The following is a 20,574-nucleotide window of genomic DNA, read 5'->3' as shown; positions in this document are numbered from 1 at the left end:
TCGGTCAGTCTTTTGAATTGGTAAATGAACCTCACTGCTATTTAGCAGGAGCACCTTAATCTCTCCCTGATAATCACTGTCAATGACTCCTCCGAGTACTTGAATGCCTTTTAAGGCAAAGCCCGACCTAGGGGCGATCAGTCCGAAATTTCCAGTTGGTACACAGACACCAACACCAGTTTCAATGATAACTCGATCTTTGCTCTTGATTACAGTGTCATTCATGGAATGCAGGTCCAAGCCTGCGGAACCTGGGGTCGCTCTGCATGGAGCCAGTGCTCCGGGGGAAATTTCCCAGTACATTACAGTATTGCCAATGGAGTTGGGCTTTGCATCAACAGTTGGAGGAAATAAACGCATTAATGGAGATTCAGCATTCAGAAAGGGACGATTGTTCAATATTAACAGTGCTTGAAACAAATAATCTCTCCAATTCTTATATTTGTTGTCAGTTAATTTTCTTAATTGATCTTTTAACAAACCATTCATTCTCTCAATAAGGCCTGATGCCTGTGGATAATATGGTATATGAAACACCCATTCAATGTTATTTTCCACACAAAATTCCTGCACCAATCTTTCACGAACATGGGATGCATTATCAGATTGAATTTGAAATGGAACACCATAATAGAGCATAATCAATTCTAATGTTTTAAGGGTATTCACTTGGGTAGCTTGTTTACAGGGAAAGGCCACTAAAAGGCCACTGTATGTATCAACAATGGTACAAACATATTGGCAGTTTTTACTCATAGGGAGTGGACCAATATAATCAATCTGCCAAATTTGAGCGGGCAATTGTCCTCGATGAAATGACCTTTAACAATTTGAGGTACTTTTCGTTGTCTGGAATGTTGACAAATGGGACAATGCAAAATGGTATCTTTAATTAAATTTAAAGGAATATAAATTCCTCGATCGGCGGCCCACCTGCTAGTGGCTCTCTCTCCAAAATGTCCTGCCTTCTGGTGGGCTCATTTCGCCAATCCCGCCAAATCAGAATCTTGCATGTCCACCACTGCCTCAGCAATTTTAGATTTCTCATCTGCAATGTTATGAAAGAATTTGTCAAGGGAGTCTATTGGGGTATGAGCATCCACATGAAAGATTGTGACAGTACTCTGTGGGAGCATTTCCCAAATTTCTTGCCATAATTCTTTTCTCCACAGTTCTTTTGAATGCAATTCCCAATTATGAGAATGCCAAGTTGGTAACCAGACCGCCAGTCCATTAGCAGTGGACCAGGAATCAGTAAAAATATGACATGTGCCAGGTAATTCTTGTTTCAAAACTTGATAAACAGCATATAATTCAGCAAATTGACTAGTCTTTCCCTCACCAGTTGTACTCAGCAATTTTTGTGTGATCGGATTATAGGACACTGCCTTCCAATGCCGTTTCTCTCCTATGAACCTTGCTGAACCATCCGTAAACCACACATGGTTTCTGTCCTCCACGGACAAATCATCAAATGGCTTACCCCACTTAACAGGAGATTCCTGTACTACAGGTACGGAGCAATCACTCCCAGTCTCAGTCGATGGCGCCTGCGCCACTTGCTCATGTAAAGATGCTACACCTTTCGGTCCCACACGTGCCCTGTCTTGAATGTACCACTTCCACTTAATCACACTCGCTTCTAGAGCATGTCCAATTCGATGAGTTTTCGGCGAACTCAAAACCCACTGCATGATAGGAATTTCAGGTCTCAAAATCACATCATGTCCCAAAGTCAATTGCTCGGTATCCACCAGAGCCCAATAACATGCAAGCAACTGTTTCTCAAAAGGTGTATAACGCTCACCAGCATCGGGTAACTTTTTGGTCCAGAAACCTAACGGTACTTTATGTCTGCCTTGTTTTTGCCACAAACTCCAATTTGCATAAAGACCTTGCACGGACACATTCAAATCCACATCACCATCGCACACAGGCCACAAATCCAAAGCATACTGAATCGCTTCTTTTGCCAAATTGAACGCATCTTGCTGTGGTTTACCCCATTCAAACACATTCTTTTTGCGAGTGACTCGATATAAAGGGGCCAATATCTGACTCAAATGTGGAATATGCTGGCGCCAAAAGCCAAATAAGCCAATGAAGCTCTGGGCCTCTCTCCTATTTCTTGGGACTGCAAAATCCAGAACTTTCTGTTTCACTTGTGGAATCACCTCTCTGTGACCTTCATGCCAATTGATGCCTAGAAACTTTACATTTTGAGATGGACCTTGTAACTTATCAGGATTGATTTCCCAACCTTTCTCACGTAAGCACTCAAGGATTTGATCTAATTGGGTCTGAACTTGATCTTGTGTCTCACCTTGAATCAAAATGTCATCAATATAATGACATATCTGGATCTGCGGATGTACAGGTATTTCGGACAAGTGTTACGCCACCAGACGGTGACATATCGTAGGACTGTGTACATAGCCTTGGGGAAGACTTCTAAACGTCATTTGACGTCCATTCCATGTAAAACTGAATTGTTCCTGACACTCGGGGGCAATCGGAATTGAAAAGAAAGCATTGGCAATATCAATGGACGCATACCATTTACCTGGATGCTTCTGGATTCTCTCAATTAAAGTAATGATGTCTGGTACTGCAACAGTCAAAGGGGGTGTATATTTGTTCAGCTTGCGATAATCAACAGTCATACGCCAAGAATTATCACTTTTACGCACAGGCCAAACGGGATTATTCCAAGCAGAAGTAACTGGAGCTATAACTCCTGCATTCACCAAATCCTGAATAGTAGCACTAATCCCTTCATGGCCACCTGGGATACGATATTGCTTCTGAGAAACAACTTTTGTAGCCTGGGGAATTTTTATGAGGGGCATTCTTAAACGACCAACCCGTATGGGTCTGGACGATATATAATGTTTAGTTACAAATTGATAACAGCCGTCATCTAAATGCAAAGTCATTCCTTTCAAAATGTCAATTCCAATTATGTATTCCAAAAGTGGCACAACTAATACAGAATATTCTTTTCGGGGAATTCTGCCTATTCTCATTTCAAGTGCAGTTTGCACTGCGGGGGCTTCCTTTCCACCTAAACCAGTAATTGTGAAAAATTGGCCTTAAATTTCTTTGATTTTCCATGAATAAGAGTGGCCTCCGCTCCTGTATCTACCAATGCTCGGGCCCTTTGGATATTACGATGTTTCCAAAAAATTTCAATATCTACATAGGGGCTATTGTCTTTGTGAGCCCACCTGCGTACTGGAGCTTGACCTATTTCCTAGTCATTTTTACTGCGTTCTGTCAACCAGGACAAATCAGGGTAAATGCTCTCATATTTCTTGGGTATCAAAACATCATGTTCATATCCATCTCCATTACGAAATGGATTCCTGTCATCTGTATGGTACTGTGAGTTTCGATCGGAAAGTCTGTGTCGATCCTCCCTTCTCCTCAACTCAGGGGACTGATCCCTTTCATCTCTATATCTGCTGTTAACATGATCATCTCTCCCCCTTTCTCTTCCCCCTCTCGCCCTCTCTCTTTTTCACGTCGAGGGGACACATCACACTCATACCGCCGTTCACCACGACGATCAGAATCATCACGACGCCTATCGTCTCCACTTTAATCAGAATATCCACGATCACAATCATTCTTACGCACACGTCGGGCACCCTCCTTGCGATCCAAACCACGCTTGCGAAACATGTCCCACAAGCGATTATTAGGTTCACCATCAATGTCTTCCTTTTTCACACCATCAGCCAACAGTGCAAGAAACATATCACGTCTAGAGAACTTATAATCTCCAGCAGTATGACCCTCGGGTCTGGACTGTCTTTCAGGTTTAAACCAGTCACCCAACTCACCAAGCTGACGGACAGATTCAAGTACCATAGACAAAGGATTTCCAGTCTGATTGATCAACAAAGTCATCATAACCTGCTTATAAGCAACAGGGGAAGAACGGATAATGTGATTCCGCACAGAAGATGTCAACAAACCATCCAACAACCTGTCAGCAGTACTCAGAAAAATCGCAGTTTTCATCACCTCCTCTTTCAGCCGTTGCGCCGCATCGCGCAAGGTGTACCACGGCTTGTCATTCACAGGCCAATCAGATTCAGTAGGGTATTTATGATTACAGCCATCAGTCGCTAACTGGAGCAGACTAATCTAGCCAGCACCATTAAAATTTCGAAAATTATCTTGTACAGTAGAATCCGAACTCAAAGAGCAAAATTTCAAGGCATCTCCCGCATCTAACATGATACCTGCAGTGCCCAATTCATAAAGGCGCACCATCCATATGAGCAAGGCTTCACCAGGCCGTTGTCGAAATCGTTGTAAAATGTCACTAACTTCCTGTTGAGTAAAGTCTTCCAAACTATCCAAAGCAATACCATTAGGATTACCAGGAGCTTGTTGTAATTTGCATTGAAAAACCGGATGCGCAGAAACCTCCGGACGAGCAACCGAAGAAGCCCGATCCATAGATTTAGAGGAACAATCAGAATGAGAAACGTCATTAGAACGGGAAGAGCGACCATGGTCGCCGGAATCATCATGTTTGTCACAAGAAGTAGATTTACAGTCACGTCCGGAGCGAGAAGACTTGCGCCTGTCAGACTCCTCAGCCGAGGAACCAGAATCATTCGAGTCCCAGATATTACCATCCCATTCATCGGGGTTCCAATCCAGTCCGGCTTTCGCCACGACCAGACGCACCTTCCGTTTACAAACACGACCGTGACGATTCTTATATTTGTATTTCGCAATTCGAACAGCAGCCCTTTCGGCAATTGTCTGATAAGTTTCAAGTTTGTCGGCAAGCAATTTATTTTGACATCGCAAAAGAGTATGTGCATTTTGCACTTCAACAAACATTTCTTCCATATCCACATATTGCTTCTGTAACTTCAAAATATTCTCATGTACAATCCTGTACGCAGTCAAAACAATCCAACCTCTGCGTCCTAAAATAGGAAGCTCCTCACCCTTCACTACTGGTGCCTTCTGTAAGCAAGAAATCACATCAGCCGGCTCCGCCAGCTCTAAACAAGTACTCCAATTCTCACTCAAACCAGTAGAATCGGCCCACTCACGGGCCAAGGCCTCGTAAGGTGTTGATTCCCAGCCGGGAATTTCAACAGGCAATTTGAAAGTAGATTTCGACTTTCGCAAAAACATTTTTACAAACCAAAAAGATATATACAACTATTAACAAATAATATAGAAAAAAAATCTCGTACGAGCCGAGCGCAAACCAACAAGATAAAAACAATACAGCGCACACAGGCTTCGTAAACAGTTTGTGACGCCAGATGTAACGACCGGATTCTATGACCAGATAGAATCAGCTCATCAGAGCACCACCAACCCAGCCGAAACGTAACCACTTCCATCCTGAGGACCTATTTACAACAGGTATCTATGTCTCCTACCTAAGGATGGGGAATTAGCAATGTACATGCATACGTTTTCCACAATATCACACTCAAACCAGCTAGTCTCGCGGCAACCCGGGCCCAGACTAGTCTACCATAGGGCAGTTCTGATTAGTTACCATTACACACTGACCACAATAAGCGCTCGCCCAAGCCACAATCCTGTGGGTATAGGCACCAGTGTCCCCCCTGGTGTTCTCTTACTTACACTCCAAGCCACAATCCTGTGGGTATAGGCACCAGTGTCCCCCCTGGTGTTCTCTTACTTACACTCCAAGCCACAATCTTGAGGGTATAGGCACAAGTGTCCCCCCTGGTGTTCTCATTAACGCCGCTTACCAACGACGATCACTTTCCTATAAATACCATTAGAAGGGATCTTTCGTTATCTACTAGGGATATGATACTACAATATTATAGATCACACAACGGTTTACCAAATTAGATGATGTACAACTTATCCTTCACTTCAAGGGCTCCTCTCTCCCTCATTGCTCAGTCATCTCTTACCTGATCGGGAATTGCGTCCGTTCATGAAAACAATGTCTGACTAGAAGAACAGGTTACCCTGATTGTACAAGAATAAAAGGCACATGCTGGTTCACTAAGAACTGGGGTACTTTATTACAATAATTCTAACAATATAATACTATACTATAACATATAGCCTGCAAAGGAAAATGAAAGGTTAGAATGTGCACACTAGGAGGAAAAGGGTCGACGTCACCTGATTAATATGAAGTCTGGATTCAGCAGTCATCTAGGTTCCCTTCTCGTCTGTGCCTTGGCTCGTCTTAAGGTCACACTTCTGCAGTCACGGATACACGTCTGCACCGCTATGCTCTGTCTTCTCTGCTTCCCTCCAAGTCACTGGAACCTTCCTCTCATTAGCTGCTTTCTCTCTGGCTGTTCTGCACTACTCCTCTCTCCTCTCAATCACGGACCATCTTCACTTCTCGGCTTCGATCTTATAACTCAGTTTCAGCCACTCGGGTATTCGTTCCCTTAACTAACTGCTTCACTCTTTATGCTCTGATCTTAATGTCAAAGCTCGCCAGCTGCTCCAACTAAAATGTCTTCAATCTTTCTAAGAGAGTATCAGCTCTTCGATCTTTCTCAGACTTTAAAATGGCGACTGTCTGCCCTGAAGTAATTAATGGCATTGATGCTAACGGCTAGCTGCCGCCTACGGACTGACTCACTGACTGCCTCATGCTTTCACTAATATGGAAGCTCGTTCCTTCATGGAAAGTTACGGCCCGTAACCTGCCGTCCACCAAATTCTTGTACCTCCCCGTACCAAGGACATGTTCCCAGCCGGCCGGCCTGATGTTGTGTCTTCGGAGTGGAGAAAAATACAGTCTTTCGATAAGGGCCAGCCTGAGCCGGTTCTCTCCAAGCGAACAACACCTCGTAACTAAAACATTACATTTGACCTAGACATCTCAAGCTGCCGGGGCAGAAAAAAAGATGGAGTCTCTCCCGTTTGAGGCCTACAAGGCCCGAAATAAGCATAACTCCATAGAAGGTATACTAACACTCTTACAAAAGGACGGATAATCACTAATACTAATGAATCTATCCCCTAACATAAGTTTATAAGCCCTGATCTAAGGAAAAGGGTATGGAACTGTATCAATACGCCTTGTGAATAGGCCCTGTCTACGGTTCTAATCCTCGCACTAGAATGATAGTAGACTGAAGTCACCTCCAATCATCTTCCCTCAAAGGAGGGCCGAAAAAGTCGGTCAGAACAGAGGGTGTCTTGAGTGAGGCGAGAGTTTTGGCGCAGTAGTCGATCCACTGTCGGAGGTTGAGGGTGGCGGTGTCGGGTTCAGTGGGGTCGGCTGGTGGGCTCTGGGTGAGGGTGGTGGCTAGCTGCACTTCAGTGACTTTGCCCCAGCAGCAACGAGGCATCTGTTGGGTGCAGTGGTGTGTGGTGGGCTTCCTGAAGGTGAAATGGACACAGCAGTGGTTGGTCCAGTGGGGTTCGGTGGTGTGGTTGAAGGAGATGTGGGGGCTTGCGGAGAGGATGGGGTCCAGCGTGTGAGAGGCGGTGTGGGTCCGAGGTTGGCGAGGTTGTCGATCAAGGTGGTGGAGTTGACGTCGTTGTTGTTCCCGAGGTGGAAGTTCAGGTCCCCGAGGGAGATGTAGTCTGTGGAGGCGAGGGCGTGGATGCTGATGAGGTCGGCAATGGCGTCACTGAACTGTGCTCAGGGTCCAGGGGGTCTGTAGATTAGGGTTCCTCTGAGGGTGGTGTTGGGGTCGGTGTGAATCTGGAAGTGCAGGTGTTTGGCGGTGCTGAGGGTGTCGTCGGTGCTGGTCGAGACGCTGAGGGTGTTCTTGTGGACAATGGCAACTCCACCTCCTGCTCCGTTGGTGCAGTCTCTGTGGGCAATCTTGTAGCTTTCCGGGATGGCTATGGCGATGTTGGGTGCTGAGGCGGGGGTCAGCCAGGTCTCTGTCAGGAAGGCGACGTCTGGGGCATTTGAGTCGAGGAGGTCCCAGATTTCAACGGCGTGTTTGCGGGTGGAGCGAGTATTGAGGAGGATGAACCCCAGGTGGTTGGGTTGGTTGGTTGGTGGTTTTGCGGGTCGGATATTGGTGAAGCTGCAGTTCGGCAGGTGAAGGGCCCTTGGGTGCGCTTTGGGGTCGGCCCGGTAGCAGGTGTGTTCTCATCCGGGGTTGAGTGTGTGGAGTGTGCTGGCGTCATAGTGCAGTTGGGTGTCGTGGTGTCTTCGGGGTCCAGGGGTTCTGGTGCTGGGCGCGGTCCAGGCGCAGACGGGATTGCCTTAGGCGCACCTTCGGCGCCCGCTCCGTGCGGCCGCGTAGCGGCCGCCATAAGAAGGGGAGGTGGGAGGGAGGAGCAGCTGGGTGGGGGGTAATGAACGAATGGGAGCATCGGGGTGGGCCGCAGAGGATGCAATGGCAGGAAGCGGAAAGCGGGAAGCGGGACCAGCATTGGGGCCCGGGGAGGGAAAAAGGCACAGCAGGGATCACTAAATGTGATAAATGAAAAAACCAGGGCAGAGGCACAAATTCCTAAAAGAAACAGAACACTGGAACAAATAGGAAAAAAAAACACAGATAGGAGATAATACGGGTGGACCAAGGCCTACCAGGCGGGCCTCAAACTCATCAGGAGCAGGGGGGTAGCACAGGCACAGTCAGGTGGAGCTACGCAGCGTGGGGAGCGACCTGCCTGCAAAACAGGGCCTCTGAATAATTTTCTACAAAACGTGAATAGTATTCGCTGAGACCCAAAAAGGATCTCAGAGAATCTTTATCGCCAGGTTCCGGGGCATCTGAAATGGCTTTCACTAGGTCCAGTTTTGGTTTAATACCATCACCACTAAGGATGTGGCCTAAGTACTCTATTTCCGTTCTAAGAAACTTACATTTGTCTTTAGAAACTGTCATGCCCCTCTATTGAGTTTGTGCAAAACAGTGTCTAAAGTTTTGTTATGCTCTGTGACGGTACCGGCGTAAATAAGAATATCATCTTGGAATTTCTGTACACCATTTACATCTTTTAGAATACATTCCATCAATTTTTGAAAAACGCTGGCTGAGGAGGCAAGCCCAAATGGAAGTCTCCTGAATCTGTAAGCTCCCAAAGGGGTAATGAATGTGGTATAATCTTTGGAATCTTCTGACAACCTGACTTGATGATAAGTCGATTTGAGATCAATCAGGGAAAAAAATACCCTGACCCATTGATTGCTGCCAAAATTTATTCAATTTTCGGCAAAGGATAACAATCAACCAAAATATTTTTATTAAGAGATCTCAAATCGGTGCACAGGCGCATATCACCATTTGTTTTTTTTATCAAAACTGTGGCAGAAATCCATTCTGCTGAATCAGTTTGTTCAATTACCTCTTCATCTATTAACCTTTTAAGAACTTTTTGCAGATCGTCTTTATCTGACAATGGAATCAACCTTACCTTTTATTTTATAGGAATTGCACCTTTCTTTTGCTTTATGGAGTGCTCAAAACCCTTGAAGCATCCAATCCTGTCTTCGAAAAGAGACTCATATTTTCTTAGTACAGATTCAATTTTATCCATAGAAGCTAATGGATCAGAAGAAGATACTGGGAAAACCACAGAATCATCCAATATAATAGGATCATCAGCGCCAGGCTTGAGGATTATTCCCAGGTGCGACAAATCCTTCCACCCCACAATGTTTCTGCCACGCTCTGCTACATATACCTTTGTAGTAATAGATCTTCCTTTTATATTCAAATTATCTTGGAAATAGCCTAACCTATTTATGTCAAAATATCCGAAGGCCTTTGGGTTGACATCAGAAGCAAGTAAAAAGTGGCAAAAATTCTTCATATTTCTTGTCAGAAACTATTGTGATTGGTGAGCCGGAATCTGCCATAATATTCAATTCCACCTTACCTATGTGTGCTACACCGAGCGGACCTTTAACAGAATCACCTTGATCACCAAAAGTTAGAACAATATTGGATGACATTTCCTCATCAAAGTCATCTACTGTATGAATTTTTACTTTTGGATATTTGTGTGCTCTGAAATTGTTGCAAACACCAGCAAAATGCCCTACTTTGAAGCATTTAGTGAATTTCTTCCCTTGAGCTGGACATCCTGTGAAATCCGCCTTATGATTCCTTGAACCATACCTAAAACAAATAATATTTTTAGAATCTGTACCATTAATTATATTGCTTCTTTTGTCATTAAATTGTATCACTTTCTTGTTTTCATGGACCAAATAAATATTTGACTTAGGATTACTCTCAGCAGAGAGTTCTTTTGAACTTTCAAGAGATCTTTCAATACCCTTTGCAATGTCTATAGTTTCTTGAAGAGAGGGGATCCTACAAGCTAAAAGTCTCTCTTGAATCTTTTTCTCAAAACAATAAAAAACAAATTGGTCCCGAATATATACATCAACCATTTTTTAAACTCGCATTTGGTGGCTAACACACGTAGACATGCGATATACTCTTCAATTGTCTCGTTCTCTAATTGTTTGCGCATGGCAAAACAATGTCTGCCAATCATTATGTTTGGCTCCTCTCCAAATTGTTTTTCTAATCTCTTTATGGCTTCCTGGTATTCATCAAGGAGAATAAATTGACCATATGGCACTTCATATTCGGGTAAACTGTCGAAGATCTCCTGACCTGTGGCACCTAATAATCCGAACATAATTGCTTTTTTCCTCTCTGGCTCATATTTCTTACCATCAATGGCAACCAAATAATTCTCGAAAGCGGAAAGCCAATTTTTCCACTTCATAACTGGTTTGCCTGGATCAGTTAGAAATGCTGGGGCGCTGAAATTTGAATTACTGGCCATGTTAATGCTTAACTTTGAGTTGTTTTCTTTTTTGTATTTAAAATCAATTTTTAAACATTTCGCTTTAACTGATACACTTTTAAATTTATTGAATTAATAATCTCCATTTCTTTTGCCTAGTACTAAGAGATTTTGTAACACAGAGTTTGCATTGAATTGTCTCTTAAATGAAGTAAATTAGTATCTGACTTATGGAACGAATAAAGATTCTTTCAAAATGAACAACTTGCCATCAGCTGGTAATAATAAGGTTTACATCCACTTGTGCCTAACGTATACCAAGCGATAATAAATAATGTCAATTACCTTACATAATTTCTTCCGTTTCCGACTTCCTAATTGCAGTGACTGAACTCTTACTTGAAGTAGAGAAACAAAATGGAGTCACGCAGCGTAGTGATGTTATTGCCGGCATAGGTTGCGTTGTTCACGCCACCTGTATTTGCATCTACAGCTGATGCTGATGTCGGAACTGTTAGTTGAATACGTTTGGAAACGATAGTTGAACGGACTGTTACCTTGCCGTTAACGGACTTCTCTCCCTGACAGACTTCTCTCCCCAACTACGACAAATGAAATGCAAGCAGAAAACGTCCGAAAATTAAAACGAAGCATAGCTCCCAAGGCAGAAAAAGAAAATAGAAACTTGCCTCAACATGAAATCCTCTGCATATTCAACTCCGATAACCCGATCTACGATCATCACCGATAGAAACAATACACCTCGAAACAATTTATACAATTAAAAAAAATGGCGAATAGTAACGAATCAAATCGTAGTGCACAATTAATCAGTAACTTGCCTGAACAATGAAATACTGATGTCCTCTATGAATTTCAACAGTCAACACTTTTCTCAGGAATCGTCGATCCCGTACCTTGTCGCCATTGTTGTGTCACGTGCATGAAACAATACATCTGGCAGCAAGTAAGTACTTAACACCAGTATTTATTATAACACTTAAGGCCCACTGTCAGCTGGGAAGCATAGTGGAAGTGACAACAGCTGGTGAACAAGAAACTGACGCGAGTTAAATAGTGTGTCAACGTTCTAAATGACGTAAGTGTTATCTAACAAATTACACGCAGCATAATAAGAACTGCTCAACACCTAAACACAAGATATACAACAAAGCACCAGAATACAAAAGGAGACGTGTGGCTCAAGTGGTTGGAGCGGCAGACCCTGATGCAGAGGTCTGGCCCGGAACAGGGTTCAATTCCCTACCTCGGTGGGTCTTGGGCTCAAATTTCCCCAGACCTGACAATTCTTGCCTCAGTGCCTATTCCAATCATGGAGTCCAACTCTGGGCAATAGCTTGCTTAATCTCCACGACGGCCCCTCACAGTGGGATGCCTGGCTTTCACCTTGGGGATGCCCAGTAATGGGTTATCTAACAGAGGAATACCAGGACGGGTTCCCTAAGCAAGCGCTTAGAAACCGGTCGGTGATACAGTGCTATATAAATCAACTACATTTACATTTTTACAAAAACACATCTGTCCCAGTCCTATGCATTGCCTCATTTAGTGTCCTAGATACTTTGATGGAATTGGACTATACAGGAGAAGCTTGCTATCAGGAGCAAGAGAATAACCTCAGCTGCTGTACTCAGTAGGCCAAATCCAGAGAAGCCCTTATTGGTATGTGTATGTAGCAGTGATTGAGGGTGAATGGAGGCAATTAGTATTTCCCCATGCAAAGGCCCTGGGTGCTTGACATTGCTTTGTCAGTCACTCATTCTTGTGATTATCAAAGGCCCCCTGAACTCTAAGTGGTTCAGTTCCTAGGACAGGGAAAAAACATGCGCAATAAACATTTCCTAGGCAACTAAAGATCTTAAAAACAACAATGTGTGGAGGACTCAACAGAAACAGAATAATAAACGTCTAAGAAAAAAAACTTTGTATTTTATTCAATATTCTTGTTATGCATATTATTAAAAACTTGTTCAACAGAACAAAACACCAATATATCCATACAATCAATAAATATCAAATAATCAAATTTACAAAGCAATACATTTCAATTTCATTTCATTAAAATCACTTTTAGAGAGAGATACATAACCATAGACAGTTGTATATCAGTAACAGAGTATATTGTGAGCTAGGACGATCGCACAAAATAGAATTTCGCCGTTCATCTTACTATTTTTAGAAGATAGATATAAATATAGATAGGCTGACAGGATTAGCGAGTGTACTCTTGTGCCTTAAGCCCAATCAGTGGCCACTTTTACATTACTATAGGACCGTTAAGGACTGCGAGAAACACGATCATAAGAAGATAAGGTCAATAAGAATTTTTGATGTCCATCTTATTATCAAAACAAATAATTTTTCCTTTTTCTGAATTATACAGTTTTTGGCATATAATCAGAAATCCATGAGATGCTCAATAGCTCCGGAACATTTCACCTGACCTAATGTTCTAAGGTAATATATAATTAGTGAACCATCAATAATGAGTTGTTCACCTTTTAACATTGTCTGTTCCCATCTGGCATTATTAGATGGGGAAAATTCAGTAGGTAATTATATAATTACATAGAGCCTTCAGAGATTTGACATAATATAAGATAAGATTGATAGAATGTTTGGAATCAGGTTCATTACTTAAATACCGTACTATCAGCACTATATGTATAGATAGTTGTGCATACATTTTTATCAATGACTTTGAATTTATATAGGCCATAAAATTGATATTTTTCCTTTATTCTGAACTAGTCAATCGTAGCTGGTCCCATCTAGGATAAAAGTACCTGTGGAATATCCTCTCTCTTTGGGCAACCAAATCTATTTTAGGTAACCATAAATAAGTGTAATTTAAATTTAAATACATGATAATTAAGTGAAATAAATAAATGGCAGTAAGGTAATAGCTGTATCTAATTTCTTAATTTTTTTACAGCAAGAAGAAGGAGGTCCTTACTCAAAATATTTTAAATTATCACTATTATCCCGATATCACTAAAAGGGGATTTTAAGTAAGTTACCTCTATATAATATATCTGGTAGGAAACAAGGCATTTTATATTCATGTAAATAAGGTTAATTCTAAAAATATACATTTTGTATTACAGAACTTTATCTGTCAAAGAAAATAGCAATACCATCCATGTTTTGCATGATCACGTGAATAACAAAGTAAGTTTCGATATCAGTATTGCTTATATGTACCTAGCGGGAAGACTGTATTTGTATATCACTTAATCTACGGTCTCCCAAGATATTATACTCTGAGCGGTGTAATTGAGTACTCAAATAAGACAATGTTTAGAATCATACCAGGAGAATTGTTTCTGATATTTATGGAGGTGATATAGAAATGTAGATTCATTGTCTAATATATAAGAAGCGATTGTTTATGTGTTTTAAGATTTTTTGGATTTATATTTTTGGTATATTTGTATCATGACAATTAGCTGAAATAAATGTATAGCTGCTAATTAAGAGAAACATGGAAAGAACTGTGAATAAAATGAAGATGTATATCTTTTATTTTTTCATAATTCCATGTAGGTCTTTCGTGGTAATTTCCTGAAGAAGGCGTTTGATATGCCGAAACGCGCGTCGATAATTACTACTGTTTTATAACAAGTGATTTTATTGAAAATGAAATTGAAATGTATTGCTTTGTAAATTTGATTATTTGATATGTATTGATTGTATGGATATATTGGTGTGTTGTTCTGTTGAAAAAGTTTTTAATAATATGCATAACAAGAATATTGAATAAAATACAAAGTTTTTTTCTTAGACGTTTATTATTCTGTTTCTGTTGAGTCCTCCGCACATTGTTGTTTTTAAGATCTCTAGTTGCCTAGGAAATGTTTATCGCACATATTTGTCAGTCACTCAGTCAGGCTTCACCTGATGCAAGGTAGCACTAGCAGAGCCCCCAACGTGTACATCGAAGTAGCAGAAGAAGAGAAACCCTGCTTCTCACAGCTCACACTGGAACCGCTCTGTCATGGCAACATAGGCTGAGGGCAGGCAGGGATATTGTACACTGGCCCTGTGCTGAAGACAGTGGCTCTACCATCTTCATTAACCTGCCATTACAAAACACTGCCTTTACCACTACTGCTCTACAATTAGTTTGGGAGTATGTAAAGTAGCCAATGGTGAATCTCAGTGGTGAAAAATCAACATACCGCGCCAGGACGTGGCTGAAGTTAATTTCACATCACCAACCAATCGGCAGCAAGTGACACTTGGGTGGAGGATGAAACTGCAGAAGCAGCCGCGTGGCAGGGTCAGAGTCCAGTCAGACTGAACCAGCTTTGGTGACACATTTACTTACTTGCATTAATCTTGCTCAAGTGTCACAATTTAAACAGCTGAGCGCAGGCCAAGGAAAAGGGACTTACAAGTCAGAAGGCTTTAGCTCCAATTCCAACATGGATATCACACGTCCTCCAGTGAAGGCTACATTTTCACACAAGATGATCATTTTACCAGCAAAGTGAGCCATCAAGCTAATTCTTATCCAGCAGTCAATTTCTTTTAAAACCAATCTAATCATTTTCCTGCAGTGATGCATGAACACTATTACGCCAAGGCACAAACAGATAATAATCAACTTAGAATTAGACTTCCTTTATTGTCAGAGTACAGCCTCCCAGAAGCGCAAATCATGATGGGAAATCTGGGTAAGGGAGGGATCTCATGCATTTATTGTTACCCAACTAACACCACTCCAACCGCACTAGATCGACTCAGGAGTCAATGGGAGAGTTAGGTGGGGCATCTAGAAGAGGAAGGTTGGAAGGACACACTGATGGCACCCAAAACAGTCACCGCTTCAGCTAAGCTCTGCATAATCCAGCTGTATTATTACATGAAGCATACCTTACCCCAAAACGCCTCCACAACGCTAGCCTGAACCAGACTGCTTCCTGCACTCGCTGCAACCAAGACAAGCAGACTTCTTTCACATGGGATGGGCCTGACCCCTCCTGGCACAATACTGGGACTCTCTAGAAAAAGAGCTTACAGATGTCCTGGGATGGGAGGTTCCACACAATCCAATAAACCCACTCCTGGGAATCACAGATGGGCTGGACAGGTCTAGGGCTGATGCACAAGTTACTTACCTTCGGTAATAATATATCTGTAGGAAACATTAGTAGGGATAGATTCCTTACCTCACAATAACCCCCAGGCGTCAGACTGGATCCGGAACGTTTTTTCGTCACAGTACCCCTGTGCGTTGGTAGGCGTCATTGTGCGGCTCTGCATGCGTCGTTGGTGTCGTTGGCACCAGGATGACGTCGCCGGATCTACTTAGACGCACCCAAGTGCACTGACGTCTGTTCTGTACATGACTTTCCGCGCCTGGAATACAGAGCCATGCAAGAAACTGACCACCGGTGCCATGAAACTAGGGCCCTGAAAAGGATGACCTTAACCCTAGAAATCAGTTCGCAGAACAGGGAGAATGGGCGGAGTGGTAATGAATCTATCACTACTAATGTTTCTTACAGATATATTGTTACCGAAGGCAAGTAACCTGTGCATCTGAAAGAAACATGTAGTGATAGATTCCTTACCTTAGCATAGATACCCCAACAATACCAACCCCCGGTGGTGGATCTTCGAACCAAGATCTCACCAGAAAGTCCTGGAGAACAGAACGGCCAAAGAAGCCGTCTCTCCGAACTTGGCTGTCTAGGCAGTAGTGCTTGTTAAATGTGTGCTTCGAGGCCCACGTAGTTGCCTGACAGATGTCATGCAAGGGAACTCTCCGTACCAGAGCAGTAGTGACTGCCCTCGCCCTGGTAGAGTGGGTGCACAACCCAACCGGAAGCTCCTTTTTAGCCAAGGAGTAACAAGCCTTTATGCACTGAATGACCCACTGAGAGATGGTCCGCTTGTGCACAGCCCGACGTTTCTTGGTGCCCACGTAGCCAACAAAAAGCTGGTCATCCACCCGGAACTGTTGTGTGCGGTCCAGATAGAAAGAGAGCGCACATTTTGGGTCCAGATGGTGGAGCCTCTCTTCCTCTTTTGGGGGATGCGGAGGCGGAAAGAAGGTAGGCAAAGTGATGGTCTGCCCGATGTGAAATGTGAAAGGCAGTGACAACCTTTGGCAGAAAAGAAGGACGAGTCCTTAGGACAACTTTGTCCGGATGGACAGAGAGAAAAGGAGGCTTAGAAAAAAGAGCCTGGAGCTCACCCACTCTTCAGGTAGAGATGATGGCAACCAGGAAAGCATTCTTTAGAGTGAGGAGACGAAGAGGGCAATTGTGAAGTGGCTCAAAGGGAGCACACATCAGAAAAGTAAGAACTAGATTCAAGTCCCACTGAGGCATCACGAAAGGAACAGGTGGAAACATGTGTGTGATGCCTTTCAAGAATATATTTACAACAGGGGACTTGAAAAGGAAAGGCTGATCTGGAAGCCTTAAAAAGGCGGAAATTCTGAGAGATTGCCCTTGATAGTGCTGGGCCAAAGAGAGAAGAAAAAGAAGAACCTCTGAAAGAGGGGCCGAAAGGGGATCCACAGCGTTTGCTGTGCACCATGCAACAAACTTATTCCACCTGCAGGCGTACACCATCTTAGTGGAGGGACGCCTGGCTACCAAGATAACATTACAGACTTCGGGCGGCAGGTCGGAAGACGTCAACTGCTGCTGCTCAATCTCCATGCTAGGTAGTGGAGACTGGACAGGTTCGGGTGGAAGACTGTCCCCTGCTGCTGCAACAGAAGATCCTCCCGAAGAGGCAGACAGATCGAGGGATCGATGCTCATACTGAGTAGCTCGGGACACCATACTCATTGAGCCCAGTCCGGAGCCGCAAGGATTACTTGGGCCCGGTCGCGCCTGATCTTCTTCAGCACTCTGGGCAGAAGTGGTATAGGTGGAAAGGGGTACAGCAGACCGCAACTCCACTCGTGACGAAAAGCGTCGCCGAGCAAGTGCCGCCTTGGAAATACCAATGCGCAGACCTGATGACATTGTGCGCTCTCTTTGGTGGCGAATAGATCTAACCAAGGCTCTCCCCATTGCTGAAAGAGACCTTGCGCCACGACCGAGTTCAGATGCCAATCATGATCCATCATGCACCGTCGGCTGAGTTCGTCCGCCCTGGAGTTCAAAGAACCTGCCAGATGTTTAACCACCAGGGACATGCCCTGATGTTCCAGCCAAGCCAAGAGGAGCAGAGCCTCTTGGCAAAGGTTCCCCGACCCCACCCTGCCCTGTTTGTTGCAGTACCAAATGGCGGTGGTGTTGCCGGTGAACACACCTGCACTACTCTCCCCATGCATGACCGAAGGAAGGAATGCCTTCAGTACAAGTCAGATTGCCCAAAGCTCCAGAAGGTTGATGTGGAGCTTGGACTCCGCCAGAGACCAGAGGCCTCTGATCTCCGCTTCCCCCATGTCGACGCCCCATCCCAGAAGGGACGCGTCCGTCACAACTGTATGTTCCGGTTGGGGAAGGGAGAGGGATCTGCCATTGACCCAATCGTGATCCATGAGCCACCACTGCAATTGTCGTGCAGTGCCCTATGAGATCTGGAAGTGATCAGCCAGGTTGCCCTGATGCTGTGCCCACTGGAACTTCAGCTCCCACTGCAGAGCCCGCATGTGCCATCTGGCATGATTCACCAGGAGGAGGCCATCAGACCCAGTAGTCGAAGGGTCATACTGACCGAAACCCGGGACAGAGGCTGAAAGATCGGAATCATAGCCTGAATGTCCTGGACTCGCTGCTCGGGAGGATAACCCCAAAACTGCGCCGCGTCCAGAACCGCTCTGATGAAAAGGAGCTTCTGTGAGGGAATCAGGTGCGACTTCGGCAAGTTGATGGAGAACCCCAGCAAATGCAGGAGGTCGGCTGTAGTCTGGAGGTGGGAGACAACTGCCAGGGGTGAGCCCGCCTTTAACAGCCAGTAGTTGAGATAGGGAAAGACTGAAACCCCTGTCTGCCCAGGTGAGCTGCGACCACCGCCATCACTTTCGTGAACACCCGAGGGGTGCTGGTAAGGCCAAAGGGGAGCACTGTGAACTGAATGTGCTCGTGGCCTACCAAGAATCGGCAGGGTAGGAATATGAAAATTGGCGTCCTGCAAGTCCAACGCCACCATCCAGTCTTGCGGGTCCAGGGCAGACAGGACCTGAGCAAGTGTGAGCCTCTTGAACTTCTCCTTTCGGAGGAAGTGATTTACGTACCGAAGGTCTAAGATAGGACGCAGGCCCTTGTCCTTCTTTGGAACCAGAAAGTAGTGGGAATAACAACCACGACCTACTTGTGTTGTTGGAACGCGCTCGATGGCCCCCTTGGCCAAGGGGGCCGCAACTTCCTGCTGGAGAAGAGCCAAGTGATCCCCGACATGCGGTGGTACTGAGGTGGCCTGGCTGGAGGGGTTGTCTCGAAGGGAAGGGAGTAGCCCCTTCTGAAAACTTGCAGCACCCACTTGTCCGAAGTGATGTTGCCCCAGTGGTGGAGAGGATGGCGTATTCGTCCACCCACTGGCCTCTGACTGGTGGGCCTGAAAAGTCAGACTAGGAAGGCTTTGAAATGGATGCTGCGCGGGTGGAAGTGGACTGACCCACCTGCTGGCCCCCTGAACCGCCTCGGCGGTTCCCACATCCGCGACCACGCTGAGGTTGTTGCTGCTGTGGTCTCTGGCTCTGCGAATGCTATGGGGCGCCCCTTCCGTGGCCACAAAAGGAACGGAAAGCAGAAGGCGGAGGAGGCCGAGCGGCCGACAGGCCCAAGGACTTGGCCGTAGCCCGGGAGTCCTTGAAGCGCTCCAAGACACTATCAGCCTTATGGCCAAAAAGGCAAATGCAATCAAAGGGCATGTCCATCACAGTGTTCTGGACATCCCCTGAGAAACCAGTTGTCCTCAACAGGAGTGGCGCTGAAGCGCCATCATCGTGGAAATCGACCTGCCTAGTGAGTCGGCAGGTCTAGCCCACAACGTATGGTGAACTTTGCTGTGTCTCTCCTGGCTGCAATCGCCTGGGAAAGAACTATCTGGGCCTCCTCCGGGCAGTTAGGCAGCACCTGCGCGATCGTGTTCCACAGAGAGTGGGTATGACGTCCCAAGAGGCATGCAGTGTTAACCAACTGCAGCCCTAAGCTGGCAGATGAAAACAGTTTCTTACCAAACTGATCCAGATTCTTGGGATTCCCTATCCGGAGGTGCGGTAGGAAACGTGCTCTGGGATGAAGAGGCTTGGAAAACCAAGCATTCAGGGGTGGGGTATTGGGTAAGGAAGAGGGGGTCGCCCGGAGCCAGGCGATGGCGTCGGTCCACGTTCCGATCAACAGGAGCCCCTATTTTGGGCCTGGACCAGGTGCCCAAAAGAACGTTGGAAAGTGCTTCATTAAAAGGCAGCAAAGGCTCCAAAGAGGTAGCCGCCGGTTGAAGCACTTGTGTCAGGAGATGAGTCCTGATGGCCACCATAGGGAGTTTGAGGTGGAGAACCTTGGCTGCCCTACGCAACACCACTGAGTAACTGGCTGCCTCCTCCCTAGCCACGGTAGGAGGAGACAGCATGCCAAGGTCAGGCAAGGTGTCAAGACCACTGGCCTCCCCCAAATCCCCTGCCCAGTCTGGATCATAAGCACAGTCCTGTGCTAGAGGGTCCTCAGACCCCTCCCAGTCCTCCGAACTCTGTGGAACAGGCTCAAAATAAGGAAGAGGGACATAGGGCACAAAAGGGTCCATCGGCGTTGGTATCGGTTTGGTTTATGCGTGTTATCTAACAACATTTGCATCTATTCAGAAGTTGCTGTAGGTCGCCTCCGCGTTGGGGTAGAGAGGGCTGATCAATCACTTGCCACA

This window comes from Lissotriton vulgaris, chromosome 3_2 (genome assembly GCF_964263255.1).
Source record: "Lissotriton vulgaris chromosome 3_2, aLisVul1.2, whole genome shotgun sequence".
NCBI lineage: Eukaryota > Metazoa > Chordata > Amphibia > Caudata > Salamandridae > Lissotriton > Lissotriton vulgaris.
The sequence above is the reverse complement of the archived record's forward strand: the minus strand, read 5'-3'. Positions refer to the sequence as shown.